Source organism: Mustela putorius, unplaced genomic scaffold (assembly GCF_011764305.1).
Source record: "Mustela putorius furo isolate JIRA1106 unplaced genomic scaffold, ASM1176430v1.1 tig00000174_pilon_pilon_pilon, whole genome shotgun sequence".
In the NCBI taxonomy this organism is placed as follows: domain Eukaryota; kingdom Metazoa; phylum Chordata; class Mammalia; order Carnivora; family Mustelidae; genus Mustela; species Mustela putorius.
The window spans coordinates 14,382,653-14,409,112 of NW_025421304.1; the positions used below are offsets into that span (position 1 = coordinate 14,382,653).

General features: G+C 41.7%; 1 pseudogene; it reads right to left on the bottom strand.

Annotated features, from left to right (window-relative positions):
* Positions 1–23,580, bottom strand: part of LOC101672203 — a 90,740-nt pseudogene extending 67,160 nt beyond the window's left edge.
* Positions 23,581–26,460: the final 2,880 nt, after the last annotated feature.

A 26,460-nucleotide genomic window follows, 5' to 3' on the forward strand; every position in this document is an offset into this window, starting at 1 on the left:
ATTAACCCCTTGCGTGCCGGGCGATGAGGCGTCGGCGCAAGGAGAAGGACACGGCACTGAGTAAATTGTGGGGGGAAGAGGACGCACACCCTGAAATGAAATGGACACGTCCAAATGTTGAGTTTTCAGAGACTCGGCCTGAGTTGGGGGTGGGGGGAGGGGATCCTGCCCGGTGATGAATCCTCTCTTGATTCCTCTACCGTGCAATTCTGTTGAGTCAATATTAAGGGCTTTTGATACCCTAGGGTAATAGCTACAGTGGATTTTTTTTTAAAGGGGGGGGGGGCAACGGATGGGTTTTCTTTCCTTGCTTGGTTCCTAGGGAGCAATAAACAGCAAAACACCAAAAGCTGCATTAAAATGCTTTTATCAGAGCCCTTTCGAGCAATCTTTGCATGTGCAATTTCTCAATTAGGATGAACCTGAAGACGGGGGGGGGGGGGTGTGCTGGGGTGAAGGGGCTGCGGGGGTGGTTGCGGAGCCCCTGCAATTCTAACTCCAATTCTGCAATTTGCAGAAAACCTAGAATTTAGGTTTTCATCAGAGGAGCAAAGACACCATGAGTGACAGACCAGCTCTGTTAGAAGGTTTAGGTCACCAGTGATCCCAGGAACTGGGTAGCAGTCTGTGAAGGTCTGCTGGCCTGTGTCTGATCCTGAAGTCAGCAGGGTCAGCCATTGCAAAAGGAAGAGGGACATGCTATGAGGAGGATACGGCCATAACGCAGCCAGAAGAACATTCTGCAACTGGGAGGAGGAACTAGAAGGAGTGTCTGGCTCTCGTAAGAACCCGTGCTGTCTCTAGCCACCTCCCCGCCTACAACACCATTGATACATGTGACCTGCTAGGGATCCACACATGACCCTGACCCAGGGTTCAGAGAAGCTGAGGGAAAAGCCAGTGGGAGGGAGGAAGCCATGGGCCCTGCTGCGGGTCCACACCAACCGTATGCCTGGTTGACCCAGCATCCAGTGTGAGGGCAACAGCACCTGACCCCACACCACCTTCCTTCAGAACAAGGCAGCCCTTTCACTCCTTCCAAATCTCAAAGAGGCTTCTCTCACGGCCAAGCCTAATCTAGGACCACGCAAGGAAATGTAGCCCCAGCTTAGCCAAAGGTGATACAAATCCCCAGGGAACAATCATTAGCAGAACACCAAAAGCATGTTTCATCAAATTCACACACTCTCTCTCTTTCTCTCTCTCTCTCTCAAACAAATAAATACATAAAATCTTTAAAAAAAAAAAAAGATGTAGCCAGAGAGGTAGGTGGGAGCCAAATGACATAGATCCTTACTGTGTGGTTCTCCATCCCATAAGGATCCCATAGAGTTTACGCCCATTATTACAGGCTGACACAGGATTTGTAAACAGGAGAGTGATTCAAATGAATGTGCATTTTTAACTTTTTTTAATTTTTAAGATTTACTTATTTATTTATTTTAGCAGGGGGAGGGGCAGCGAGGGGGGTGGGAAGCAGACTCCCTGCTGAGCACAGAGCCTGACATGGGGTTCTGTCTCCCTCCCAGGAGACCATGACCTGAACCAAAACCAAGAGTCATCGCTCAACTTACTGAGCCAAGCAGGCGCCCTCAAATGTTTAAAAACCACTCCTGGAGATGATGTATAGAAGAGGCACAGGGTGGGAACTGGAGGGGACACAAAGGGAAGCAGAGAGACCAGTTACAGATGGAAAACTGATGACAAAAGAGAGAAGGAACTTGTTCAGGATCCGGCAGCTAGACAGTGACAACTCTGTGAACGAGCCCACTTCCCTCCTTTCAAGAGGAGAGCCTCCTGCTCTAGCTGGAGAGAGGATACCCACAGAAGCCCTCATCCGTGGCAAATAACCAGCCCTCCCCCGTGCCACATAGCCTCTGGGCTGCCAACAAACATTCATTGTTGGATTTTAAAATGTTTTGCTAAATGCGTCAAAAATAAAAGACTCATTTTATTCAAAGCAGCATTTACAGTCACTTTACAGCTGGTGGCTGCTAATTGTCATCTGTTAGGTTGGGCATCAGAATGTGGCATCAGAAAATCTGTCCATCTGTCCTGGGCTCTACCAGGCTTCCTTATGCTTCCCATCCACAACCTGCCTTCTTACCATTCTCTCCAGAACCAACCCCCATGTCTCTTGGCACTTATGCCAACCCTCTCCTAGGGGGAAAACAAATTCTTATTCATGAGGTTCCATTGGCTGGAGAAGTGGAAACAGTCACATGAATTCAAAATAAGAGTCTCAAAATGGGGGCCACCCCGCTCTCGGTCGGTTCCTCACTGGCTGTGACCACCCCACGCCTCCGATCCTCTTTGTACAGAGCTTGTTAGAAAGAAATCATTACATGAATAAAGAAAGAAATAGATACGTGAACTCCCTCCCCGAGCCTTGTCTTCCCCTTTCGTCAAATTCTCATTTTAGTAGAATGAGAGCGTGAGTTAGGGAAAGATGAAGAAAGATACACATCAAGGGGTTAAGAGCTTCTATCTCGGAGAGATAAGACTTTTAAAAATTCTTTTTGTTGACCTGTGTTTGGGAACATTTATATAGGAAACAGGCATCTTTTTTTGCAACGAGAAAGGAAAGCAATCAAAGCTTTATTTTGAAGTCAAGACAGTAAGTACCACCTTGCCCACTCAAAGGGCTGGTGGGAGAAGAAAATGAATCACATCCATGAACGCACCTCATGAACGAGGATGCCCAGACACACGTAAAGAATGATGGACGTCCTTATTAACCAGCATGAACACCTGGGCTGTGACCCATGGAACTTTATCCAATATGTCGTTCATTTCTTCTCCCTTCTTCTTTTTCCTTTCTTTCTCCCCATTCTTCCTCCGTTTCTCTTTGTTGACGTCTTGGCCAAAGAAAACAGTGTTTTCCATAGGTCTTACTTGGCCCAGCTGGGATTCAGAACTGAAGAATGTCCAGGCACAGAGGGTGCCCCATTAAAATCTCAAATAGTGGTCATTGTCTATGGGGTTTCTCTCCCTCCTCGGCCTGCACCCCACCTCTCTGAGAATCCGGCATCAGGATATTCATGAACACACCTAGGATCTACTCCAGTTTCTTAAAGCCAAAAACGTTTCATCCCACCTATGCCATAACACCGTCTTCTCTCATCCTTCTTTCATTCAAGGATTCATTTGGGATTTTTTAAGGGTCTTTTCTATGCCAAACACTATGCTGGGAGCTAAGCATCCCAAGAAGGCAGGGTGGGTGGGTTTCCTGTCCCCATGGGACTGACATTCTGGCAGGGGAGAATAATATTAATCAGTCGCATGATTACTTAAGCTCAGTAAATGATTGAAAATTAAAGTACAGGATGCTACAAGAGGGTGCTTCAGGGGATTGTGACCTAATCTGGGGGGCTATGAAAGCTTCCTTGAAAACAATGATGGTGACCTAAAAAAGGAAGGTAAATCAGGAGAAGTGAAGAATGTTCCAAGCAAAGAAAACAGACGGTGATATGTTCTTAAATCTAGAGAACAAAGTGATGGTTACCAGAGGGGAGGGTGGGGGGTGGGGGTGGGAGAAATATGAGATGGGGTTTAAGGAGTGCACTTGTGATGACCACTGGGTATTGTATGGAAGTGGAGAATCATTATATTGTACACCTGAAACTAGTATTACACGGTATGTTAACTAATTGGAATTTAAATAAAAACTTATAAAAACAATAAACACTAAAATGTAATTTGTACAACAAATTAAGATCATGTAAGGGCAATAGAGAGGGCAAGTAGATTGGGGGGGGAGCACCACCCAGCATGAAGGCCTCAGGCCATGTGAGGGTCGTGGTTTTAATCCAACCACAGGGGAGGCTATGGAAGGCTTTTCAGGAGGAGGATGACCTATTTACACGTGTGCGTGTGTGTGTGTGTGTGTGTGATGTCACGTGGCAAATCACCAAGTGTCTCCAAATCCTTCTTCCCTTTTTTCTGGGCACATTTCACCCAACAAGGGCCTCTATACCCCAACCCACTTCACCCAGGTATAGCAGGAGAAAATAAAGAATTGCCATACCACATGAGCACCTTTCCTGTGGGCTGGAATGTGGATGTGGCCGTAACCCCCCATCAACCAAGAGGACAAGGACAGCACCCTTGGTAATGGCAGAGCAAGAGGGGAAAGCTACCTGAGCCCACAGACCCACTCATCCACTTTGGACTCCTGCACAAGAGAAAGAAACAGGGGCCTCTGGGTAGCTCAGTTGGTTAAGCAGCTGCCTCTTGATTTTGGCTCAGGTCATGATCTCAGGGTCATGAGATCAAGCCCCGCATCAAGCTCCACACGCAGCATGGAGTCTGCTTCAGGATTCTCTCTCTCCCTCTGCCTCTCCCCCTGCACATGCACCCTCTCTCACATAAATAAACAAATCTTTATTCAGATAATTAAGTATTTATTTAACTAAATAAATAAATCTTTAAAAAAGAAAATTAGATGTCACTTGAGACACTTTTGGAATCTTAGTTATAGCATCTTAGTCTATATCCTATTTAATCTGTGAACGTTGAGTAAAATTCTTTGGTTGTAAGCAACAGAAACTCAGGTTAACATAAGCTTAAAAGAGCAGTTTACTGGAAGGCTATGGGTCAGGGCCCAGAATCACTGGAAAATCTAAAGACCCTGGCTCAGAAGCAAAAGTTCATGAGTAGTGTATTTTGGCATGGTCAACAGGATGGATAACTGCAGTCACTGTCAGTGTTTACCACATTCTGCTCAAAATCCAAATTCTGGGGACAGAGGATCTGCATGCCAAAAATGGGTCACATGCCTACCTTGGGCCAAATGAGTGGGCTGGAAGCAGTGGAGAGCAGTAAGACTGTACCCAAAGGAACTGGATAACCACACACACACACACACACACACACACACACATCATGGTGTTATAACCAAGAAAATAGGAATAAATGTCCATCCCAAGAGAGCAGGAGTGAATGAACATAGAGCAACCATTTGGGAGCTATGGTGGCAGTCCCACCAAGCATTGACTGATGCTGTCTTGGAGAAAGAGGATAGGAATTATGATACAAAGAAATACATAAATGTACATATATTTAAGAGGTAGAATCAAGAGAACTTAATGTGTCTTTACTCAGATAATGAGTGTCTGGCTTTTAACAGAAGTAACTTTTGAACTACAAAACCCCAAATCGAGATCACATTTAATTTAATTTAATTTAATTTAATTCACATTGGATTTCCAACTTCGTATATGTTGGAGTAATTTATATCAGATTAACCCTCTGGCATTCACAAATAAAAACTTTGAACAAAATACACACACAAAAAAATGATTTGCATGTGATGATGTTCTTTATAGTTATTGAGGAAAATCTAAATACAGAGCAATATGAGTACTATTAGGGAAATTAGTATAGGTAAAATGGGGGGCTGCTGAAGGATAAGGAAACTCTCTGTACTTTTCCCTCAATTTTTTTTCTGTAAATCTAAAACTGCTCAAAGAATGTAAGAAAATCTATTAATTTTTAAAAATCAATTTTTAATTAGCCCCATAGAAAAATTATGAATAGTAACATAGATTCCAATCTCGGGGAATGGCATTGAAGGAGGGCTAAGTCTGCTTTATCAAGTTGTAATGATCTGCTAGGAAAAAACAAAAACTCAGGCAGAAGATTGGGAAAAAAGAAACCAATGGCCTATATAAACCCATAAAATGTGTTCATCATCATTAATCATTGGGATATGGCAAAACTGAAATCATAGAGAGATATCACCACACGCCACTCCAGTGGCTAAAGTTCAAAAGACAAACAAGTACCAAGCATTAGTGAGGATATGGAGCAACCGGAACTCTCATACCTTGTTGGTGGGAATGTAAAATGATACAACTACTTTGAAAAACAATTCCATTAAAAAATTAAGCATTGCTTTCTACTCTAGGACCCACTCATTCTATTCCTAGATATTCAACTTAGAATAAACATACAACCACAAAAAGATTTGTACATGAATATCTGAGGCAGTTTTCTTCATAATAGTTCCAGGCTAGAAATAACCCAACTATCCCCCAGCAGGTTAAGTGGATAATAACATTTTGGGGTATATCCAGCCAATGGAAAACTACTCAGAAATAAAATGGGCACACAACAACATAAATGAATCTCAAATACTAGGCTGAGTGAAAGCAGCAGATATGAGAGAGTCATAGTCTATTTGTGTAAGTTTCTAAAACAAAGAAAGCTGAATACATTGGGCTTTCAGCTCAGCAGGGAGCTTGCTTCTCTCTCTCCCTCTGCCTGCTGTTCCTCCTTTTCATGCTCACTCTCTCTCAAATAAATAAATAAAATCCTTAAAAAAAAAAAAAAAGGAACAAGAAACCAGAATAGGTACAAAATATCAAGGGATGAGGAGGAAAGAATAAAAGAGCTCATTCAAAGTATCACCAAGAAGACTTTAATTTCATATGAAGTTGAGACTGTGATAAATAGGTAATTTCCTAAGAAAACATCGTCACAGCAGACCCAGGAAGAGCTAAGAACCCAAATACACTAATTTTGTAGAGATTTATTAATTTATTGTAACACTTTTACATCACAAGTGTAAACACATACAACTACACTTTTTCCGTTTTTAGATATACTAATTTTAGAAGTAATTTAGAAAGGAATCAAAGAACTAACCACCTAAAATGTAGAAGACCCAGATGGCTTCACAAGGGAAAACTACCAAAACCTCACAGAATGGATGACTTCTAATGCCACTTCAAAACATTTCAGAGTCTTCAAAGATCATTTCCATCCTCTTTTTATAACACCAGGGAAACTTTGATACCAAAATAGGACAAAGATAGCATAATAAAAAAAAAAAATACAGAGTAAATCGCCCTTATGAATAGTAATGCAAAAATCCTGAATAAAATATCAGCACTTAGGATCTGGCAGCACACTAAAAGAATAATATACCAAGATTTAAAATGCAAAGATAGTCCAACATTAGGGACTCACTATAGTCACATATCAACGAAGAAAAATGATATAATCATCTTCAAAAATACTGGTAAAGGTATTGGATAAAAAATAACATGCAGTCTTAGTTGACAAAAATAAACTCCTTATGAAAATATAAGGAAATAGATACATCTTTAATATGATTTTTTAAACATATATATAAAGAAAAAGTCATCATCATGTATAGTAGTGAATTAACAAATCATTCCCACTCAAGTCTGGAATGAAATAAGACACCACACCAAAACAGTTTAACATTGTTCTGGATGCTTAGCAAGCCATGAAAATATGGTAGTTAAAACTAGATAGGGGAAGGCAAGACAAGGATTATTTGTACATTATGGGATTTTATATAGTACCTAGAAAACTCAAGAAGATCCTCTAAAAAGCTATTAGGAAAAAAACAAGAACTCAGACAAGTGAGTAAGTTTTATATATGAATAACACTAGCTTTCTCTATATAGATATCCCAATGAGAACCCATCATGGAAGGAAAAGTCTCATTTATAAACAGAAATTTTAAAAGATAAAATATTCAGGAATACACTTTAAACTGTAGGCATCCTTGTAAAATGTGCGGAATCTTTGTAAAAAGAAAACATGAAGGCACCCCTAAGGAACATGAAACAAAACTCAAATGAATGGAAAAACAACCCTGTTCTTGGAAGGAAGGTTGAGTATTATTTGTAAAGATGTCCCTTCACCCTAAATCAACCCATAAATTTTATGTAATCTCAATACTATATCAATAGACTATTTCTTGGATGAGTAAATCTTATTCTACAGAACTAGAAAGCTACAGTAATTAAAATAATTTGGTGCAGGTGTATAAAACCAATAGAAAAGAACAGTGAGTCTAGAAATAAATCTAAGTACCTTTGAAAATGTATTATGCACCAAAGGTGGCACTTCGGTTGGTGGAGAAAAAAATAGAACCTTTTCAATAAAAGGTATAATGACAACTAGCTAGCCATCGGGGAGGGAGGGATGGAAGAGACAGATTCCCTAATTCACATCTTACCCCAAAATAAATGACAAGTAGATCAAACATCTAACCATGAAAAATAACATAAGAACAGTAAGAGAAACACAAGGGAATTTTTTTAAATTTTGGAATAGAAAAGACCATTTGAATCATGATGTAAAACCCAAAGCCACAGAGAAAAGTTTTACATTTTTTTTAATTTATAGTTTAATTCCATAAAAAAGTAAGATGTCTGCACAATGAAATAGTCACCATAAACAAAGGAAACAAACAAACAAAAAAAAAAAAAACTGGGAAAAAGTATTTGGGACATATCTGGCAAAGAGCCAGTTTTGTCTAAGAAGTTTTTTATAAGTTAATGAGAAAAGTTCAACAGCCCAATAAGTAAATGAGCATGAAAGATGCAGTGTGGTTCACAGGGTTAGAAAAAAATGCTTTTAAAAAATATATTGAACATTACTCATAATTATGGAAATGTAAATTAGACCGTTAAAAAAATGTGCCATTATTTTAACCTATCAGATTGGCAAAAACCAAAGTTCTCCTACAGATATGACAAAAACTTACATCCTTAAAAGCTACAGCAACATGTATTCATTAGTAGAAGCTCATACAATCTCCAAAAATTTCCTGGGTACATAATCTTGGCCCAGCAATTGTTGTTCTAGAAACATATTTAAGAATTTATTCTAACAGGTTATTCACATATGTGCTCCAAGATGTTTGTACAAAGACGTCCATTGAAGCAGTCTTTCTAATAGCAAAAACTGCAAACAATCTAAATGTCTTTCACTATGGAAATGGTTTTTAAAAAAAGTAAAGTAAAAAAAAAAAACAAAAAAGTAACATGTAGGTAGCTTTTACAAAGAATGAGGTATCTCCTGGTGTGCTAATATGAAACTACTGCCAACATGTAGTGGGTTTAAAAGAAAAAAGTGAGGTCCAGAACAGTGTATATTATACACCCCATCTGTTCATACAGTAGCCATGTCAATACAGCATATCTCCACAAGGCATCACAAGCAACTAGCAAGGATGATGCATTCTGGGATGGGGAGCTTGGACCTAGAGGCCAGATATGGAGGGAGACTTATTTTGCATTGCACATGTGCTAATGTTGTGTGAATGTTTTACTGCGTGCCCACATGACACGGAAAAAGTACACACTTCAAGAAAATAAATAACGAGAAATCTCCTTGAACAATCAAAAAAAAAAATCAAGAAAATAATTCCATTTACAACAGCACCACCAACACAACAACAACAAAAAAAAGCCTTAGGAATAAATTTAACCAAAGAAGCAAAGAGTAGTACCCTGAAAACAACAAAACATTGTTGAATGAAATTAAAGAAGATACAGATAAATTTTAAAATCCCCATGTTTATGGATTTGAAAGCTGAAGATGTCAGTACTATCTAATTCAATCTACAGATTTAATACAATCTTTCTTAAAATCCCAACGACTGTTCTGCAGAAATAAAAACCTTCATCCTAAAATTCATATAGAATTTAAAGAGACCCTGCATAGCTAAAACAATCTAGAAAAAGAAGTTAGAATCCTCACAGTTCTTGAATTCAAAACTTACTATGAAGCTACAGTAATCAAAAAGTGTGGCACTGACATAAAGATAGACTTATGGAACAATGAGAAAGAATTCAAAACCCAGAAACAAACTCTCACATATATGGTTAAATGACTTTTGATAAGGTGGCCAAGACCATCAAATGGGAAGACTCTTTCACTAGATTGTGTTAAGAAAAGTGGATGTCCATGTGCAAAATATTGAAGTTGGACCCTTACCTCACACCATATATGAAAATCACCTAAAATGGATCAAAGACCTAAGTGTAAGAAGGAAAACTGTAAAACACTTAGAAGAAAACATAAGGGAAAAGCTTAATGACATTGGATTTGGGAAGGATTTCCTAGATATGAAAAAGCCCAGGAAATAAAAGGAAAAATAGACAAATTGGACAAGAAATAAGATTTCTGTACATCTAAGGACATAATCAACAGAGTGAAAAGGTAACCTCCAGAATGTGAAAAGATATGTGCAAGTCATATATTTGATAAGGAGTTATTATTTAGAATATATAATAAACTCTTACAACTCAATAATAAAAAAGCAAATAATTCAATTTAAAAAACAGACAAAGACTTGAATGGACATTTCTGCTAAGATGACAGAGAAATGACTTCCAGAGCAAGCATCTGCAAAGATGCTCAACATCACTAATCATTGGAAAACAGTGCAGTGGTTCCTCAAAAAATTAAAAATAGAATTTTCATATGACCCAGCAATTCCATTTCCAGGTATCTACCCAAAAGAACTGAAAGCAGATTCTCAAACACACATCTGCGCACCCCTGTTCATAGCAGTACTATTCACAATAGCCAAGAGGTGCAAGCAAACCCAATGTCCATCAACAGATGAATGGATAAACAAAATATGGTTTATTCTACATATGCAGAGGAATACTATATTTTTTACCCAACCCCCACCCACTCACCTCCCCTCTGGTAACCATCAGTTTGTTCTCCATAGTTAAGAGGCTATTTCTTGGTTTACCAAGCTCTCTCTTTTTTTCTCCCCTTTACTCAGTTGTTTTGTTTCTTAAATTCTACATATGAGTGAAATCATATGGTATGTCTTTCTCCGATTTATTTCATTTACCATTATACTTTCTAGTATATATCCATGTTATTGCCAATGGCAAGATTACTTTTTTTAATGGCCGCATAATATTCCTATATATATATATATATATATATATATATATATATATACACCATATTTTCTTTATCCATTCCTCAGCCAATGGACACTTGGGCTTTCATAATTTGGCTGTTATGGATAATTCTGCTATAAATCAATCTTTTTTAAAAAACGAAATTCTGACACATGTTATAACATGGGTAAGCCTTGAGGACATGTTGCAAAGTAAAAACAAACAAACACAAGTCACAAAAGGACAAACACTTCAATGAGGCACTTAGGGCACTTAGTCCCAAATTCATAGCAACAGAAAGAACGGTGGCTGCCCAGAACTAGGGAGGAGAGGGAAATCAGACTTTTTTATAGGTAGAGCTGCAGACAGACAAGATGAGAAAGTTCTGGAAAGCCATCTCACAGCAATGTGAATATCCTTAACACCATTGAATGTACACTCAAAGGTGGTTAAGGCGGTGAATTTTATATATGCACTTTGTACCACAGTAAAACAGTGTTTTAAAAAGCTGATCTTGGTGGGGGGGGTGCGCCTGGGGGGCTCAGTCATTGAGTATCTGACTCTTGGTTTCAGCTCAGGTCATGAGCTCAGGGTCTTGAGATGGAGTCCCAAAACAGGCTCCCTGCTCAGTGGGGAGTCTGCTTGAGATTCTCTCTCTCCCTCTCCCTCTGCCTCTCTCCACCACTTGCACACACTCCCATGATCATGCTCTCTCTTTCTCTCAAATAAAGAAATAAATAAATATATAAATATATATATATATATGTATTTTTTTTTTTTTTTAGTTGATCTTGGGGCACCTGGCTGGCTCAGTCAGTGGAGCATGTAGCTCTTGATCTTACGGCTGTGGTTTCAGGCCCCACACTGGGTACAAAAATTACTTAAAAATAAAATCTTTAAAAAATAAAAAATAAATTAATCTCCACACCCAAGGGTTTTCCAAGGAATTCTGTTTCTAGGTCCAGTGAGATACCATGTTGGTCATCATTATCATCATCATCATTTCTGAGTTCTTACTAAGCATATGTTGACTTATTTAATCCCCAAAATAGCCCCATGAGGTTGCTGGATGGACGTTATTCTACAGGAAACTGAAATTCAAACGAGTTAATTAACTTGCCCAAGATCAATGTTTTGCAGAGCTTAGACTTGAATCCAGGTCTGTCTTCGTTCCAACCTTAGTGCATTTAACGAACCACTCCACCAGTTTGACACACCTTTCTATTTTGTCTCCCAGGAATTGGGATGTGGAGGTGGAGAAGGAGGCAGGAAAGGCAGGCAGGAACTGTCCAGTGGTTTGGGTTTTCAGGGACTTTCGTTTTCATGGCCCTCCTGCACCTTAACCCTGCCTAGCCATGGGAGGTTTCAGGTGAATTAAATCAGACGCGTGCGGCAGCCCTAGAGAAGTAGACGAAGGTTTTATTGTATTAGTCATTTTTCCTGTCATCTTGAATTAGTGTCATATTAGCTTAATGCAATACTAACATGATACAGAAATGTTAGCATATTACAGACTACTCAGTGTGTCAAGTAAGAACTTTATCATATTACTCTGCCACGGATATTTCAAAGAAGAGGCGAAACATGGGTGTGCCCATAAAACAAGGCCAGTTCATGCCAACTCCAAGCAAAACCCTCCAGCTGGACCTTGAGCTGGAGAAAGGGGTGAGAGAGTGTGTTAGGATATCTGATTCCAGAACCTTTAATCCCGATAGATATCAAAGAAAAATAATAATTAACGTAACAGGATAAAACCTTGTGAATTGGGCACCTTCAATCTGGTCCCCCTTTGCCCTAATTATTGACAAACAACAGACTTTTTTTTTAAGATTTTATTTTATTTATTTGACAGACAGAGATCACAAGTAGGCAGAGAGGCAGGCAGGGGTCGGGAAGCAGGCTCCCCACTGAGCATAGGAGCCCAATGTGGGGCTCGATCCCAGGACCCTGAGATCATGACCTGAGCCGAAGGCATAAGTTTAACTCACTGAGCCACTCAGGTCCCCCCGACAAACACAAGACTTGAAGGGAAGCGATGGGCAAGGGAATCTGTGAACCAGAAGAGTCAGATCTCTGCTTCTCACATGAGGTCTAAACCTCCATGTGGCTAACACCTTGGGGCTGGGTAAATGGCAAAGCTTCTCCTCTTGGATTAAATAAACCCATGGGCAGTCCACCATTGATTTTCAGGGAGTGAAATTGTACCTAAAATTGTGTATGCAGGTGGATTTTTTTTTTTTTTTTTGGAAAAGGTCTGAAGAGTCTTTTTTTTTAAAGATTTATTTATTTTTCAGAGAGAGACAAAGAGTGAGCGAGCACAAGCGGGGGGTGGGGGGGAGCAGCAGGTAGTGGGAGAAGCAGGCTCCTCACAGAGCTGGGAGCCCAATGTAGGACTCTATCCCAGGACCCTGGGATCATGACCTGAGCCAAAGGCAGCCAACCAACCAAGCCACCCAGGTATCCAAGGTCTACAGATTCTTAAAGGTGAGCCCCACATAGGTAGGCACCACTGCATTAAAGGAAGACTGGGAAACATCAAGGCAGAGAGAGACCAGGAAATACTGCAAAACCCAGGGTCTAGTCCAACTCTGTCTTTGACTGGCCACATAACATTAAATCACATCTGCCTCAGTTACTTCATCCAGGCAATGAGGATAATTATATCTGTGTTATGTACTCCAGGAGGTTTGGGTGAGGATTAATCAAATGATGTGTTGGAAGGAACCTCAAAAAGGAGAAATCCTTTAAAAAAAAAAAAAAAGAAGATCAACTATCATATGATCTCCCTGATATGAGGAAGTGGTGATGCAACATGGGGGCTTAAGTGGGTAGGAGAAGAATCAATGAAACAAGTTGGGATTGGGAGGGAGACAAACCATAAGTGACTTAATCTCACAAAACAAACTGAGGGTTGCTGGGGGAAGGGGGGTTGAGAGAAGGGGGGTGGGGTTATGGACATTGGGGAGGGTATGTGCTTTGGTGAGTGCTGTGAAGTGTGTAAACCTGGTGATTCACAGACCTGTGCCCCTGGGGATAAAAATATATGTTTATAAAAAATAAAAAATTTAAAAAAAAAAGAAGAAGAAGAAGAAGTAAGCTATTCATACTTCCTTTAAAAATTACCATCAGCTGGTGAGTGCTGTGAAGTGTGTAAGCCTGACAGTTCATAGACCTGTACCCCTGGGGTAAATAATACATTACATGTTAATAAAAAAAAATTTTTTAAGGAAATAAAATTTTTTTAAAAATTTGGATTTGAAAAAAAAAAATTACCATCAGCTTTCAATGGGAAGAAATTTAAAAAAAAAAAAAAAAGTCAGCAACTTTGGCCAAGAGAGATCAAGCCAATTTCTCTATTTCTGGAAGTGAGTCCAAAGCCCCATGTCCAGACCAGGGGAAGGATGTTGAGCGCAAGGCTGTACAGCTCTACAATAAATGTTCCCCTTAATTAAAAATCTATTAGCAAATTTCCTGATAGGCCGATGGTATTTACAAATATAAACCGATAGCTGTTTATTAGAATGTTTATTCTAAGGCCTTAAAATGAGTTTTCCCTTGTAGTGTGATAATTGTTCAGATGGCTTCCTGCTGATTTAATTACTTCAATTAACAAGGATTCTCAGAGACTAGTTTCCCTTAGCTTTGGATTTTCTCTGTTGTTATCACTGGGGCCTCATTTTTTGTAGCTTAAGGGCCAAGCGAGCGTTTATGCCACTTACCACCAAACACCAACGTTAAGAAGTGCAGTGGGAAGAGGGAGGAGGCATGGCGTTGCCTGTGCGAGCATTTCCTGGGCCGTCCTCTGCACACACAGAATGCTGCCGGTCCCATGGCATGAGGTGGGGTTTCTCTTGGTTCAGAAGCTGGGGCTAGCTGTGTTTGACTGCCTCCATGTTCTGCCTCTTGCCACCAATGACATACTTTGAAGCGGTCGATGAAGCTGGTGGAGAGCTATATGGCCCCCAAAGAATGAGCCCCAGACTCTGGTTGATGACTTGGGCGTGGTGGTTTTAAAAGCTGTCCAACAGTTCTTCAACACACCTCCCTCCAGAGTGTGTCCAGGGCTCAGTGAGTCTTCAAACACATACAATAAGGCCGAAGTGACCATGGGTGCTGAGATCATAGAAGACCTCAAGCTTTCCCCTTGCTCTCTCTTAGATCACTTGTTCTGGGTGAAGCTAGTTTCAATGTCATGGAGAACTCCACAGAGAGGTTCCCATGACCAGGCACTGAGGCTTCCTACCCATCCGTGAGTGACTCACCTCCCTCAAAGGGGCTCCTCCAGCTTCCTACCAGCCTTAGAGGACAACGGCCTGGCCAACAGCCCAACTGCTACCCAATGGGAAATCCTGAGCCAGAGCTACCCCCTTTTGTTCATCAGCAAGCATTGACTGAGCACCAGCTACATGCCTGGCAGTGTTCTAGGTTCTAGGAATGCAGCAGGCACGAGTCCAAGAGAGCACCTGCTTTCATGACAATGGCATTCTAACACTGTAAATCAAGGAATGGATAAGAGCAATCAGGCCCATTTCAGAAGATGAGAAGCGTTGCAAAAGAAATGAAACAGGGTAATAGGGTGGAAAATGCCTGGTAGGACTGGTCTATCTGGGGAGGCCAGCTTCTGCTGAGGGGTGATATCTGAACTGAAATTTGAAGAAATAAAAGATTCAGAAAAGAATGTTCTGGATAGGGACGCCTGGATGACTCAGTTAGGTCTGGGTCCTAGGACTGAGTCCCACACTGGGTTCTCTGCTCCACTGGGAGTCTGGTTCTCCCTCTCACTCTCCCTCTGAGCTCTCCCACTCTCTCTCTCTCAAATAAATAAATAAAATCTTAAAAAAAAAAAAGGAGAAGAAGAAGAATAAGAAGAATGTCTTAGATAGAGGAAACAGCAAGGGCACAATGGCTAAGGGAGGAAAGAGTTTGGGAAGCTTGGGAATAGGAATGCCAGGGTGCTGTGCAGAACGTGGAGACGGGGTTCAAAAGGGTGCTGGAAGACAGCAGAACTTGGAGGGCCCTGGAAACCAGTGGAAGGAGGGTCTGTGATTCCAAGGGAAGTCGACAGAAGGTTTGAAGCTGGGGAGTTGACAGTCTGATATGCAGCTTTGCCCTGGGCAGAGGAGCATCACGGGAGGGGCCAGATAGAAGCCCTGAGACCCAGAGCCTCACCGGCTCCCCCAGGAGGTCAAAGGCCATAGCTGGTCTGCAGTGAAGGCAGGAAAGCTGAAGAGAAGACCCAGGTTTGAGCAAAGTTTTTATGTGGAATGGATATGAATGCTGAGAGATTGGACTTTGGGGGCAACAGATAACAAGGAATCAAAGATGACTCTGATTGGGGCTTAAACAACCGAGAGGAGAGAGGAGCCAGTGACTGACATATTGGGAATTCAGGTGGAAATAGGTCTGAGTCCCACCTGTGGGTCTCAGCTGATCACACTCCACAGCCAACCAGACCAGGCTTACAGGTGAAATTTTCCTGTGGGCCCAAGAAGGTTGCTGTGTCCTACAGGGCTTTATAATTTGTGGAAAGTGCATTAATATACATTACTTATTTGATACCCACATTTCTATGAGGTAATCCAGATGAAGGCTTAAATCTCCATTTTATAGGATGAGAAAAACTGATGCTCAGAGAAGTTAGGTGGTTTGCATAACACCCCCAGTTAGAAAGAAGGCATACAAGGCTTCTTAAAGGGGGAGCGAGTGGCATTTTGGACAATTCTTTGTGCTGAACTGGTTCCTGGTCTTCGGGCATCCTTGGCCCCTGCCCACCATTGCCGGTGGGAACCCCCTCACCCACATCCACCCACCCATTGTGCCAACCAGATGTATTTCCAAATTCTCCTCAGGGGGGCAGCACCTGGCACACGTCAGGTTAATTGATGATTGTCATTAACTGCTAATCCCCTCCCCTATAAAGGATGTACACACACACACACACACACACACACACACTCCTTCAAAAATAAAAATTAAAATAAAAAATAAAAACCTTACCCAGCTTCCCCCTCCCTAAATTAAATTGTTTATGGGGTGCTCCCTCTCTGACACACTTGCTGGGTACGGAGAATACATGGATGGTTACATTTGTACCTCACCTGGATGACCTCTCAGCCAGGTAAGGAGCTCGTGCTTCCTGCAATACCTAGAGAAAAAATTAGGAAGCTTTCCCAGGCCTGATCTCATGCAAAATTTCCAATATGAAAACATGAATTCCTTCCTGCTAGTGATAAACAAATATCAAGAGTCTGAATATACAAACACACCCTACAGAGGAGGATTCTGGAACCTCGGGCAAAATATTATAATATTTTCATGGGCTGCCCAAATTCCAAGCATTAGATTTGATGAACAGCTTTATTGAATTTTGTGGATAAATATTTAAAGCCTTCAAGGGCTTGTGTAAATCACACCTAGGCAGACGCACTTGCTCACAGCTCCATCTGCTGGCAGCTCCTGGTATAGTGCAGGGGAATGAACTGGTCGCGGGGACGCCGCCGAAAATTCAAGCCCTTCCAGGAGACCCAGGCCATCCGCGGCTGCCCCAAGAACCCAGATCTTGTGCAAACGACCCTGAGGCACCAGTTCTCGGGAGCCTCAAGGCATCGAAGAGCAAAAAAAAAATTTCAAAAACAACGTGAGATGAAGGAAGCCAAAAGAAAAAGGATAGGAAAAAGATGCAAGAGTTTGGTTTCAGAAGAATTTTGGAAACATAGTGCCCTCCAGAGGTCATACAATCCTTCCCCCTGTGTCAGGCAAAAATGTACCTGGAACCCACAGGATTAGGCAAGAGAGCTCACAGCCCCCACCCCGGGGACGATCTGCCAGGGTCCTTTGTTCCATTCCCTGCCTGACACTTCTCACATAGAGGATTGCAGCACAGATCTTTAAAAATCATGTCCTGGCAGCATATGGAATGGCATCCAGCGTTCACACAGACTGTATGGGGGAAAATGACAAAATAGCATGTGCGCCTATTTGCATGCATGTAGAAGGGAAGGCTGTGCATCAAAATATTAGCAGTGGTTATCTCTTGTGGTGAGAATGGGGTGATTTTTTTAATTTTTCCTCCTTGTGGTCTTGTGTATTTTCCAAATTTTCTCTCATGGACACATCTCACTTTTGTTAAGAAAGAAAAGAAATCAAGAAAAATAATAAATTCCTCCTTTCCTCCCTCCAGCTGTATTGTAAGTTCATTTCCTCCGGTTTTACCCTCGCAGTAAGTAGATGAAGGTAATTACTAATAATGATGATAAGAAGAACTCACAGTTGAGCATTTACTACGAAAGGTGGTGCCTGGAAAAGCACCTAGCTCAGCATCTGATACGTAGGGAAAGCTGAGTTAATGTGACCTAATATTATTAATAATAACATTATTATTATCATGATTAACCTTCCCTAAAATATACAGAACACTGACCTCAAAAAGCTCACAGTGTAAATGGAGAGAAAGAAACAATACATAGCGGGTAACTAATAACATAACAAAGAAAGCGACATGATAAATCACGCAGCAAGTGATGCACCTTAGGGTTTAATTCTAAGCTGGTTTTTTGGTTGTAAGAAAGAGATTCACTCAATCTAGCTCAACCAAGGACTAGTCTCAATAGTGTCTCCTTGGAACTCAAAGGTAAGAACCAAAGCACAGGTAGGCCCCGTAGGAACTGAAAATGGGAAGCCAGGAAGAATCAAGGCTCCTCCCCCTGTCCTTAAATCACTCTTTATTCTATACCCTACTCTCTTACCAAGCTGCGTTTTCCTGCACAGATATCCACTCCCAAACTATTCCTAACCTACCTCTTTCCCCCTCACTGTGCACAACAGCTAACCTGCTCAGTTTCTGTCTCATTTCAGATTCCTGAGTGGACAATCGCATGGACCCAAATGCACCATGTTTCCACACTCCATCACCAAACCACTTAGCCCTGGCCAGCCGGTGGATGAACTACCCTTGAATCAGGTACCTACCATTAGTAAAATTGACCTAGTAAGACGAATTGGGTCACGTGGTACAAATACGCCACTGCCATTGTCTTTCTAGGGCTAGAGGTAAGGGTATGGGCAGAGAAAGCAGTGACCAACATTTGTTTTTGCAAGGTTTCCTTCCTGTCTGTCCTCATAGACCTCTTCTGTTTGTTGCTTGAATGGTAATGGAAAAGACTTTTATCACGGATTGGATTTCCCAGAACGTGGATTCTGAGATAGAGGTTAGGGAATGGGAGGCTGATTAAGAATTATCGGGGGGGGGGGGCACCTGGATGGCTCAGTGGGTTAAAGCCTCTGCCCTCAGCTCAGGTCGTGATCTCAAGGTCCTGGGATCGAGCCCCACATTGGGCTCTGTGCTCAGCAGGGAGCCTGCTTCCTCCTCTCTCTCTGCCTACTTGTGATCTCTGTCTGTCAAATAAATAAAATCTTTAAAAAAAAAAAAATTATCAGTGGGGTGGGGCGGGGGGGTGCCTGGGTGGCTCAGTCGGTTAAGTGTCTGCCTTCGGCTTGGGTCACAATACCAGGGTCCTAGGATCAAGTCCCATATTGGCCTCTCTGCTCAGTGGGGAGCCTCTCCCCCCTGCTTTCCCTCTCCCACTCCCCCTGCTTATGCTTTCTTTGTCAAATAAACTATATATATATGTATATACATACATATATATATATGTATACACACACACACACACACACACACACACATATAAAAGGAATTATCCTTGGGGTCAACACCAGAGAAAAGAAAGGAAGAAAACAAGTTTGGTTCAGGGGAGAGGTCAAGCTCTGATGAGATCTCAAAAGAAATTTCAGCAACTCTGTAGGGAGTCCTAAAGGTGGGCATACCCTACAAGACTCTCCATACCTGAGGCAAGAAAGACTTGTTACCTCCATCTTTAAATAGTCAAACCTCCAAACAAGTTGAGCCATGAGAAATGCTGTTGATAGGACATGCCCTTAGTTCTTCATAAGTTTTTCTCTCTCACCCTCTAGAGTACAATTATCAGAGTAACGCCTCTAACATGCTGGTCACTTCTTGCAAATCTAGTTGGATTATCACAGTTTTATCAATATAATGGAGCAGTATTATAGTCTGTGGAAGGCCCGGACAGTCTACTCCGAATATATTATGATAGAAGGGAGCGAGTTAACATAGTCCTGGAACAAAACTATAAACACATATTGTTGGCCATTCCATGTGACGAGCAGGCTGTTTCTCATCTTCTGATAAACGAAAAGGGCACTTTCACCAGATCAGTGACCACATACTATGCACCTATATCAGCCATGTCTTTTCTGTATTCTGATGCTGTGACATCAGAGCCCTTGCTAACCCTGGAGGGACTGTCCCTCCCAACTAGCCAATTCCTAGTGGAAGTAAACAACCCACCCACTAGCACAATTTTCAAATGCAAACCAACCAATCCAGTTGGCCATACCCTCAACCACCTCTTTTTTTGGGCCCTCACACTCTGGGCCTCTACCATCCTGGCCTAATCATCCCAGGCCAGGTGTCAGACAACTAGGGAGAGCCCCTGTGGCCTAGAGCCCACTGAAATCATGCAAACCGGCCAATTCTAAACCTACTTGCCCTGCTTCACCCATTCCTTCCTGAAGAAAACCACAGCAAAGGCATTTCCCCTCCCCCCCATCTCCTGACAACACTGGTGCCCCCCACCCCTTCTGGCATTTGGTATGCCTGCTTTTCTTGGGAACTGTGACTAACAAAGTGTCTTTCCAATAGTGACCATCCTGAGCTCTTGACCTGACCGAACCTCAAATGTTCTACTACTAATACTATATTTTAGAACATTGTGGCTTTGTTAATCTGCTCTAGGAAAGAGACTACAGACGACATAAGTAGCTGCACTGGTTGGAGGTGGGATGGGTACTACTTGGTCTCCACTGTCTATTCTGGAGGCCACTTGATTTTTCCAGGAGCCAGGCTAATGAACTGAATGGGGATAGGATGAGGACCACTGCCTCTGAACTCTTTAGGACTTTGCCAGCATTAATCTCTGTTATCTCCCTTAGATGAGATACTAAGCATTGACTATCTCTGCCAGCATTGGGAAGTAGGGGGTAGAGCCTTTGACTTGCCCTTCCTCACTATGGTAACCCCTACTCTGTAGACCAAAGATAGTGTGGATGAAACCAACTATGGATTATGTCTATCCCAGTAATACTTTCAAAACCTGGGGCAGGACGACTGGCTGAGTCCACAGACCTCGTACATTGTGGAGCTGGACTATAGTCAAGGACCTCAAATCTGTCTCCTATGCTCTAATAGAGGGGTCATGACCATGCTTTGACCTCTAGGTGTCAATTCCAGTTGGGATCCTGTGTCCACCAGTCCTAGAAGTGTTTGGCCATTAGCCTTTTCCCAGTGTACAGTTACTCAATTAAATGGCTATGCATCCCTTTGGGGAAAGCCTGGAAGAATCATTAACGGGTCTACTTATGGGGCAAGGGTCTTCCTTGTGGAGAACTGTCCTCTCACTGAGTTTCAGGTTCCAAAACGGGCCCAGGTCTGGCAAAAACGAGCAATGTGCTGTGTCCTTTTATTAGGAGTGATTGCTGTCAACCTCCTGATCGGCCACCCTTGATCTCTTTTAATCATACACATTTAGTAGTACTCTTGTTGGCTCCCCATCTTTCACCCTTGGAGATGTCATTTTCCTTTAAGCATCTTCATAATGCTCTGTAAGAAGGGCCTTCCTGGCTGCAGCTCTGACCTTTCAATTCATTACAGTAATTGTCCACCTGATGCTCAGTGTCACCATCTGGCCTCTGTTTCCTAGTGTGAGCTTCCCTGTTGCTGTTGGTAAGCCTAGTCCTGTCACCATGTATCCTAGAGTTAGCCTTGGCTAAGCCCCACCAGGCTTCCAAGGGATGCTACTGTCCCACTCACTCACCCACACATTCCTCATCTCTTTACAAACATACCTTCTCCAAGCCTTTCCATGGCACACAAGCACCTGGTGGGTTCTCTGGCCTTCTTCTGAGCCTTTCAATCCATTTCCATCACCTTCTGTGGAAATTCTGGCATTTCCACCTCATTTATCACGGGCCATTTCTTTTTCCATACCTCTAAAAACATCCTAGCAGCAGGTCCGCATCATCTCCTGGGTCACTGCCTCCTCCGCTGTTGGCTTCTCAACAATTCCATCATCTGTGTAACTACTTTCTGCATTAAATTCCCTCATTTGAAATACTTAGAGGTGTTTCTGTTTTCCTGGTCAGACCTAAGTGATTCTCCATTCAACATCTCCAGATTAAAACTCCCTTAGGGAAGGAACCATCTGTTCTCCATCTTTGAGGCATCTAACTAAGCACCTGATATTTAATCAGTTCTCAGTAGAAGTTTGATTAATTTACTGGACAATATTTACATAGAGGATAATTTCTCCAGCTACAAATGTCTGCTGTGTGTGGAGTGAAAGGTAAGCTTCTGAACATATTGCAAAGCTTCATCCTTTGGGAAAAATATTAGAAATATTCCTGCCTTCAATTGAAAAGAACATTTTAAATTCCCTCTTTTTAAAGATTTTATTTACTTATTTGAGAGAGAGAGAGAGAGAACACATGCAGGGGGTAGGAGTAGAGGGAGAGGGACAAGCAGACTCCCTGCCGAGCTCAGAACCCAATGCAGGGCTCGATCCCATGACCCTGAGATCATGACCTGAGCGAAAACTAAAAGTTGGACACTTAATTGACTGAGCCACACAGGTGCCCCTGACAAACTCCCCTTCTACTATAGCTGCATTTATAGGTCAGTTTTGGTCATTAGCATTTCTTCAGAAAGCCAAAACTCCTGAAAATCAATTTCCAAAATCAGCCCACAATAAAAGCACAGTTTCCCCTTCTCCTTGACCCTGTCCCTGTTGCAAAATGTTTCCCTTTGTGCTGTGAAAACTTGAGCTACAGAAAACTTTAGCCACTCCCTAATCCAATCATTTTATTTTCCAAGTGAAGAAGCAAAAAGAGCCAAGGAAGATCAATGACTTGTCCAAAGTCACAAAGCTGTGACAAAGCTAGAACTAAAACTTTGGTTTCTTGCTTCCTTACATGGTTTTCTTTCTACCAACCACGACCCACCTTCCTGGCATCACCCAGCAGTGTAGCCCAGCAAAACACCAAAGAGAACGATTTTCTTTTCTTCTAAGCCTCTGAAAGGCCAGTCTTTGCTGGTGGGACTTTGAGAAAGGGCTCTTACCTACCAAATCCAGCTTGCAGCCAGTTTTGTAACCCACAAGCTAAGAAGGTTTCAACCTTTTTAAGGAGTTGTAACAGAGGGACCCCTGGGTGGCTCAGTCAGTTGAGCGTCTGACTCTTGATTTATGCTCAAGGCATGATCTCAGGGTCGTGAGACTGAGCCCCACATTGGGATCTGCGCTGGGCATGAAGCCTGCTTAAGATTCTCTCTCTCCCTCTCCCCCCACCTCTCAAGTAAATAAATAAAAATAAAGGATCAGAATAGAAAGAGAGAGCAAAGTGTGATACAGACCCTGAATGGCCCCAAAGGATTAAATATTGAATACTCTTTCTCCTTTAAAGGAAAAGCTTGCTGATCCCTGGTCTAACTTCAAAGAAGCAATGAGTCTCTGTTGACTTTGCCATCCCAGCATGCATTTACTTTCCCCATTCTCAGCCCTTGGCTCTGGACAGGACTGGTCCCACCCCCACATCCAGCACAGAGCTTGAATCCATACTTTAAGAAATCCTCTTACCTGTGGTAATGGTTCTGCAGTGGGTACAGAGCTCCATTCTGGCAAACAACAGGCTCCAGCAACTCTTGGAATCCATTGGAAGCTCTCCTTCTCAAGGCGCGGAAGCTGGAAAGATGGAAGCCTGAAGCCACTGGGGTTGGTGATATGGAGACAGCCAATCTGAAGAAGGAGCAAACCATACTGGTAACTTTGTGTCTCCTTTTCACTTGATAGGTTTACATCACTTGAAGCCCAATCTTCACCATGTCTGGAAGAAATCATGGTAAATAACATCTATTCCCTCCATCAATCAAATTATTTGTAATCCTGGAAACTGCTAAAGACGTCATAGACCAATGGAACTACAAGTTCTGGGGACTCTTGCCTTTGTATTTACCTTTGTAAATCCTCAGGACAGCTCCAAAGCTTGCTGACAGCTCAGAAGCTGAATTGTTACAACCCATTAGAACTCATCAAGCAGGGGCACCTGTGTGGCTCAGTGGGTTAAGCAGCTGACTCTTGATTTAAGTTTAGGTCATGATCTCAGGGTCCAGAGATCCAAGCCCTTGTCTGGCTCCCCACTCAGCAGAGAGTCTCCTTCAGATTCTCTCTCTCCATATGCCCCCCCCCTTTTTTTTAAAGAAAGAAAGAAAAGAAACTCATCAACCAAGCATCCACCCCCGCCCCCCTGCCCCGTTTCAACGAGCTTCACCGGGATCATCCCCAGGGTTTAAGTAACCTTTGCAGAGCGCTCTGAAATGGGAACAATCTCGAAGATTCGATTCAACCCTCCAAGTAGCCTTTTAGCCCTAATTCCTCAACTGGAAACACATCCTGTTATTTGGTGTTTTTAGTACCAAGAATCTTTCCTCGTTCACAGCAAGATTTTGCCTTTCCTAATCATGCAATTTCAGAACGTTAGAGCTGGAAAAAACATTAGCAGTCATTCACTCCTGGGTTTCCCAAAGTGTGGGAAATAGAACGCTGATGGGCCTCAAATTAATTTCAGGGGTTGTGCTAAATGCCAGTTAAAGGCATTAAACATTTCTGAAGCACATCGTATAAAGTTATATTTCCTTCTTAATTTCCTTTCCCTCTTCTGCTTTTAAAAGAAAAGGAATAGCATAGGCTGGTGTTACTATATCTTTAGTGGCTTTCCTTTGTATTCATTTTTTTTTCTTTTCAGTGACTTTCAAGACATTTCCACAGAGACCCAACCTCACACTCAGCCACAGTATCCAGCTGAAGTTCTGACCATTGGTTGGTTTTCATGTAACTACTTTTACACTTCCCTTGTATTTACCAGGAAAAGGTCAGAGTTTTCCATTGATGGTCGTGATATAAAGCTTCCTTTTTAAATAAAATATCTGTGTTTTCAATGGAACTATTTTAAAAGGATATTAAGTACACTGTCTAGATGTTCTCCACATAAAGCAAAGGTTCTAATATACATAATTTGGTCTTTGGAATCCCAAACGCAACTCTCCCTTTGAGATGAGTTAATGATGATCTTTGGTATCACTCGGTTATCAGAAGACCACACAGACCCTCATCTTGTTAATTTTTACTTCTGGATATCTTGCCCTTTTTTTTTTTTTAAGATTTCATGTATTTTTTTGAGAGAGAGAGAGAGCATGTGCACATTTGTAAGCAAGCAAGGGGAAAAGCAGAGGGGGAGCGGAAGGAAAAGAGAAAACTTTAGCAGATTCTGTGCTGAGCTGAGGACCCAATGTAGGGCCAGTGTGGGCGCGATCTCATGACCTTGAGATCATGACCTCAGTCAAAACCAAGAGTCGGATGCTCAGCTGACCAAAAACAGCCAGGTGCCCTCTGGATTTCTTACCTCTTAGTCCAAACCCCTTTTTGGTTCCCTTTCACCCCAGAACAACAACCTTATGATGTTTTTGTTAAATACGCTCAGATTTGTTTGTGCTTCTGAAAAATAAATAGCATTGTTTTGTATAGCAAATCTGTTCTGCTAGATTCCATTCTGGTTTTTACTTTTTTCACTCAATGCTGTTCTTATGATTTATTTACGTTCATTTCCTCTAACTGCTGCACAATATCCTACAATATGCATCTACCACATTTGTTTGTTTGTTTGTTTTAATCTAGACCCATGTTGATGAACATCTCTGGTGCTTCCACTTCCTTCCCACTTCTCAACACTATGATGAGCATCTTTATGCATTCTCCTGGTACACTGATAAACCAGCGTTTCTAAGGCTTTTACTCAATAATGGGATTGCTGGGTTGTACAATGCTTAATTTTACTAAATACTGCAGTCTGTGCTTAAGAACAGCTGAATATGTTTAAATATTCACAAGTAGAACATATAATTTGCCAATTCTCCACAGGCTTGCCAACATTTGGTATTATCCAAATACATGTTTTAATGTTTACAAATTTTATGAGTATAAAGTGATATCTCCTTGTCATCTTAATCTGTGTTTCTCTGATTTCAAATGAAGCCATGTATTAGTTCACATACTTTCCCATCTGGAAATTGCCTGTTCAAAATCTTTGCCTAGCCTTCTTTTGTGTTCCCCATCATTTTCTTTTTCATTAAAAAGAGCTTCTTGTATATTCTAGATATTGACATTGCAAATATTATCTCTATAACATATAACATAATGTGTAACTTCCAAACTAATAAAAGGAGGAGAGAAAATAATAAATTATCAATCCAAAAGAATATAAGAATGGAGATAGATAGAAATAAACATAAAACATGTAGAATAAGTTACATAGTAAGACTGAGGATATATTTATTTTATTTTTTTCTTATTTTACTAATACAATGAATTATTTGTTTCCGGGTTACAGGTCTGTGATTCATCAGTCTTACACAACTCACAGGGCTCACCACAGCACATCCCCTCCCCAATGTCCATCACCCAGCCACCCTCTCCCCTCCATCCTCCTCCATTCCAGCAAACCTCAGTTTGTTTCCTGAGATTAAGAGTCTCCTATGATCTGTCTCCCTCTCTGGTTTCATCTTGTTACATTTTTTCTCTCTTCCCCAATGATCCTCTGCCTTGTTTCTCAAATTTCACATATCGGAGAGATCATATGATAA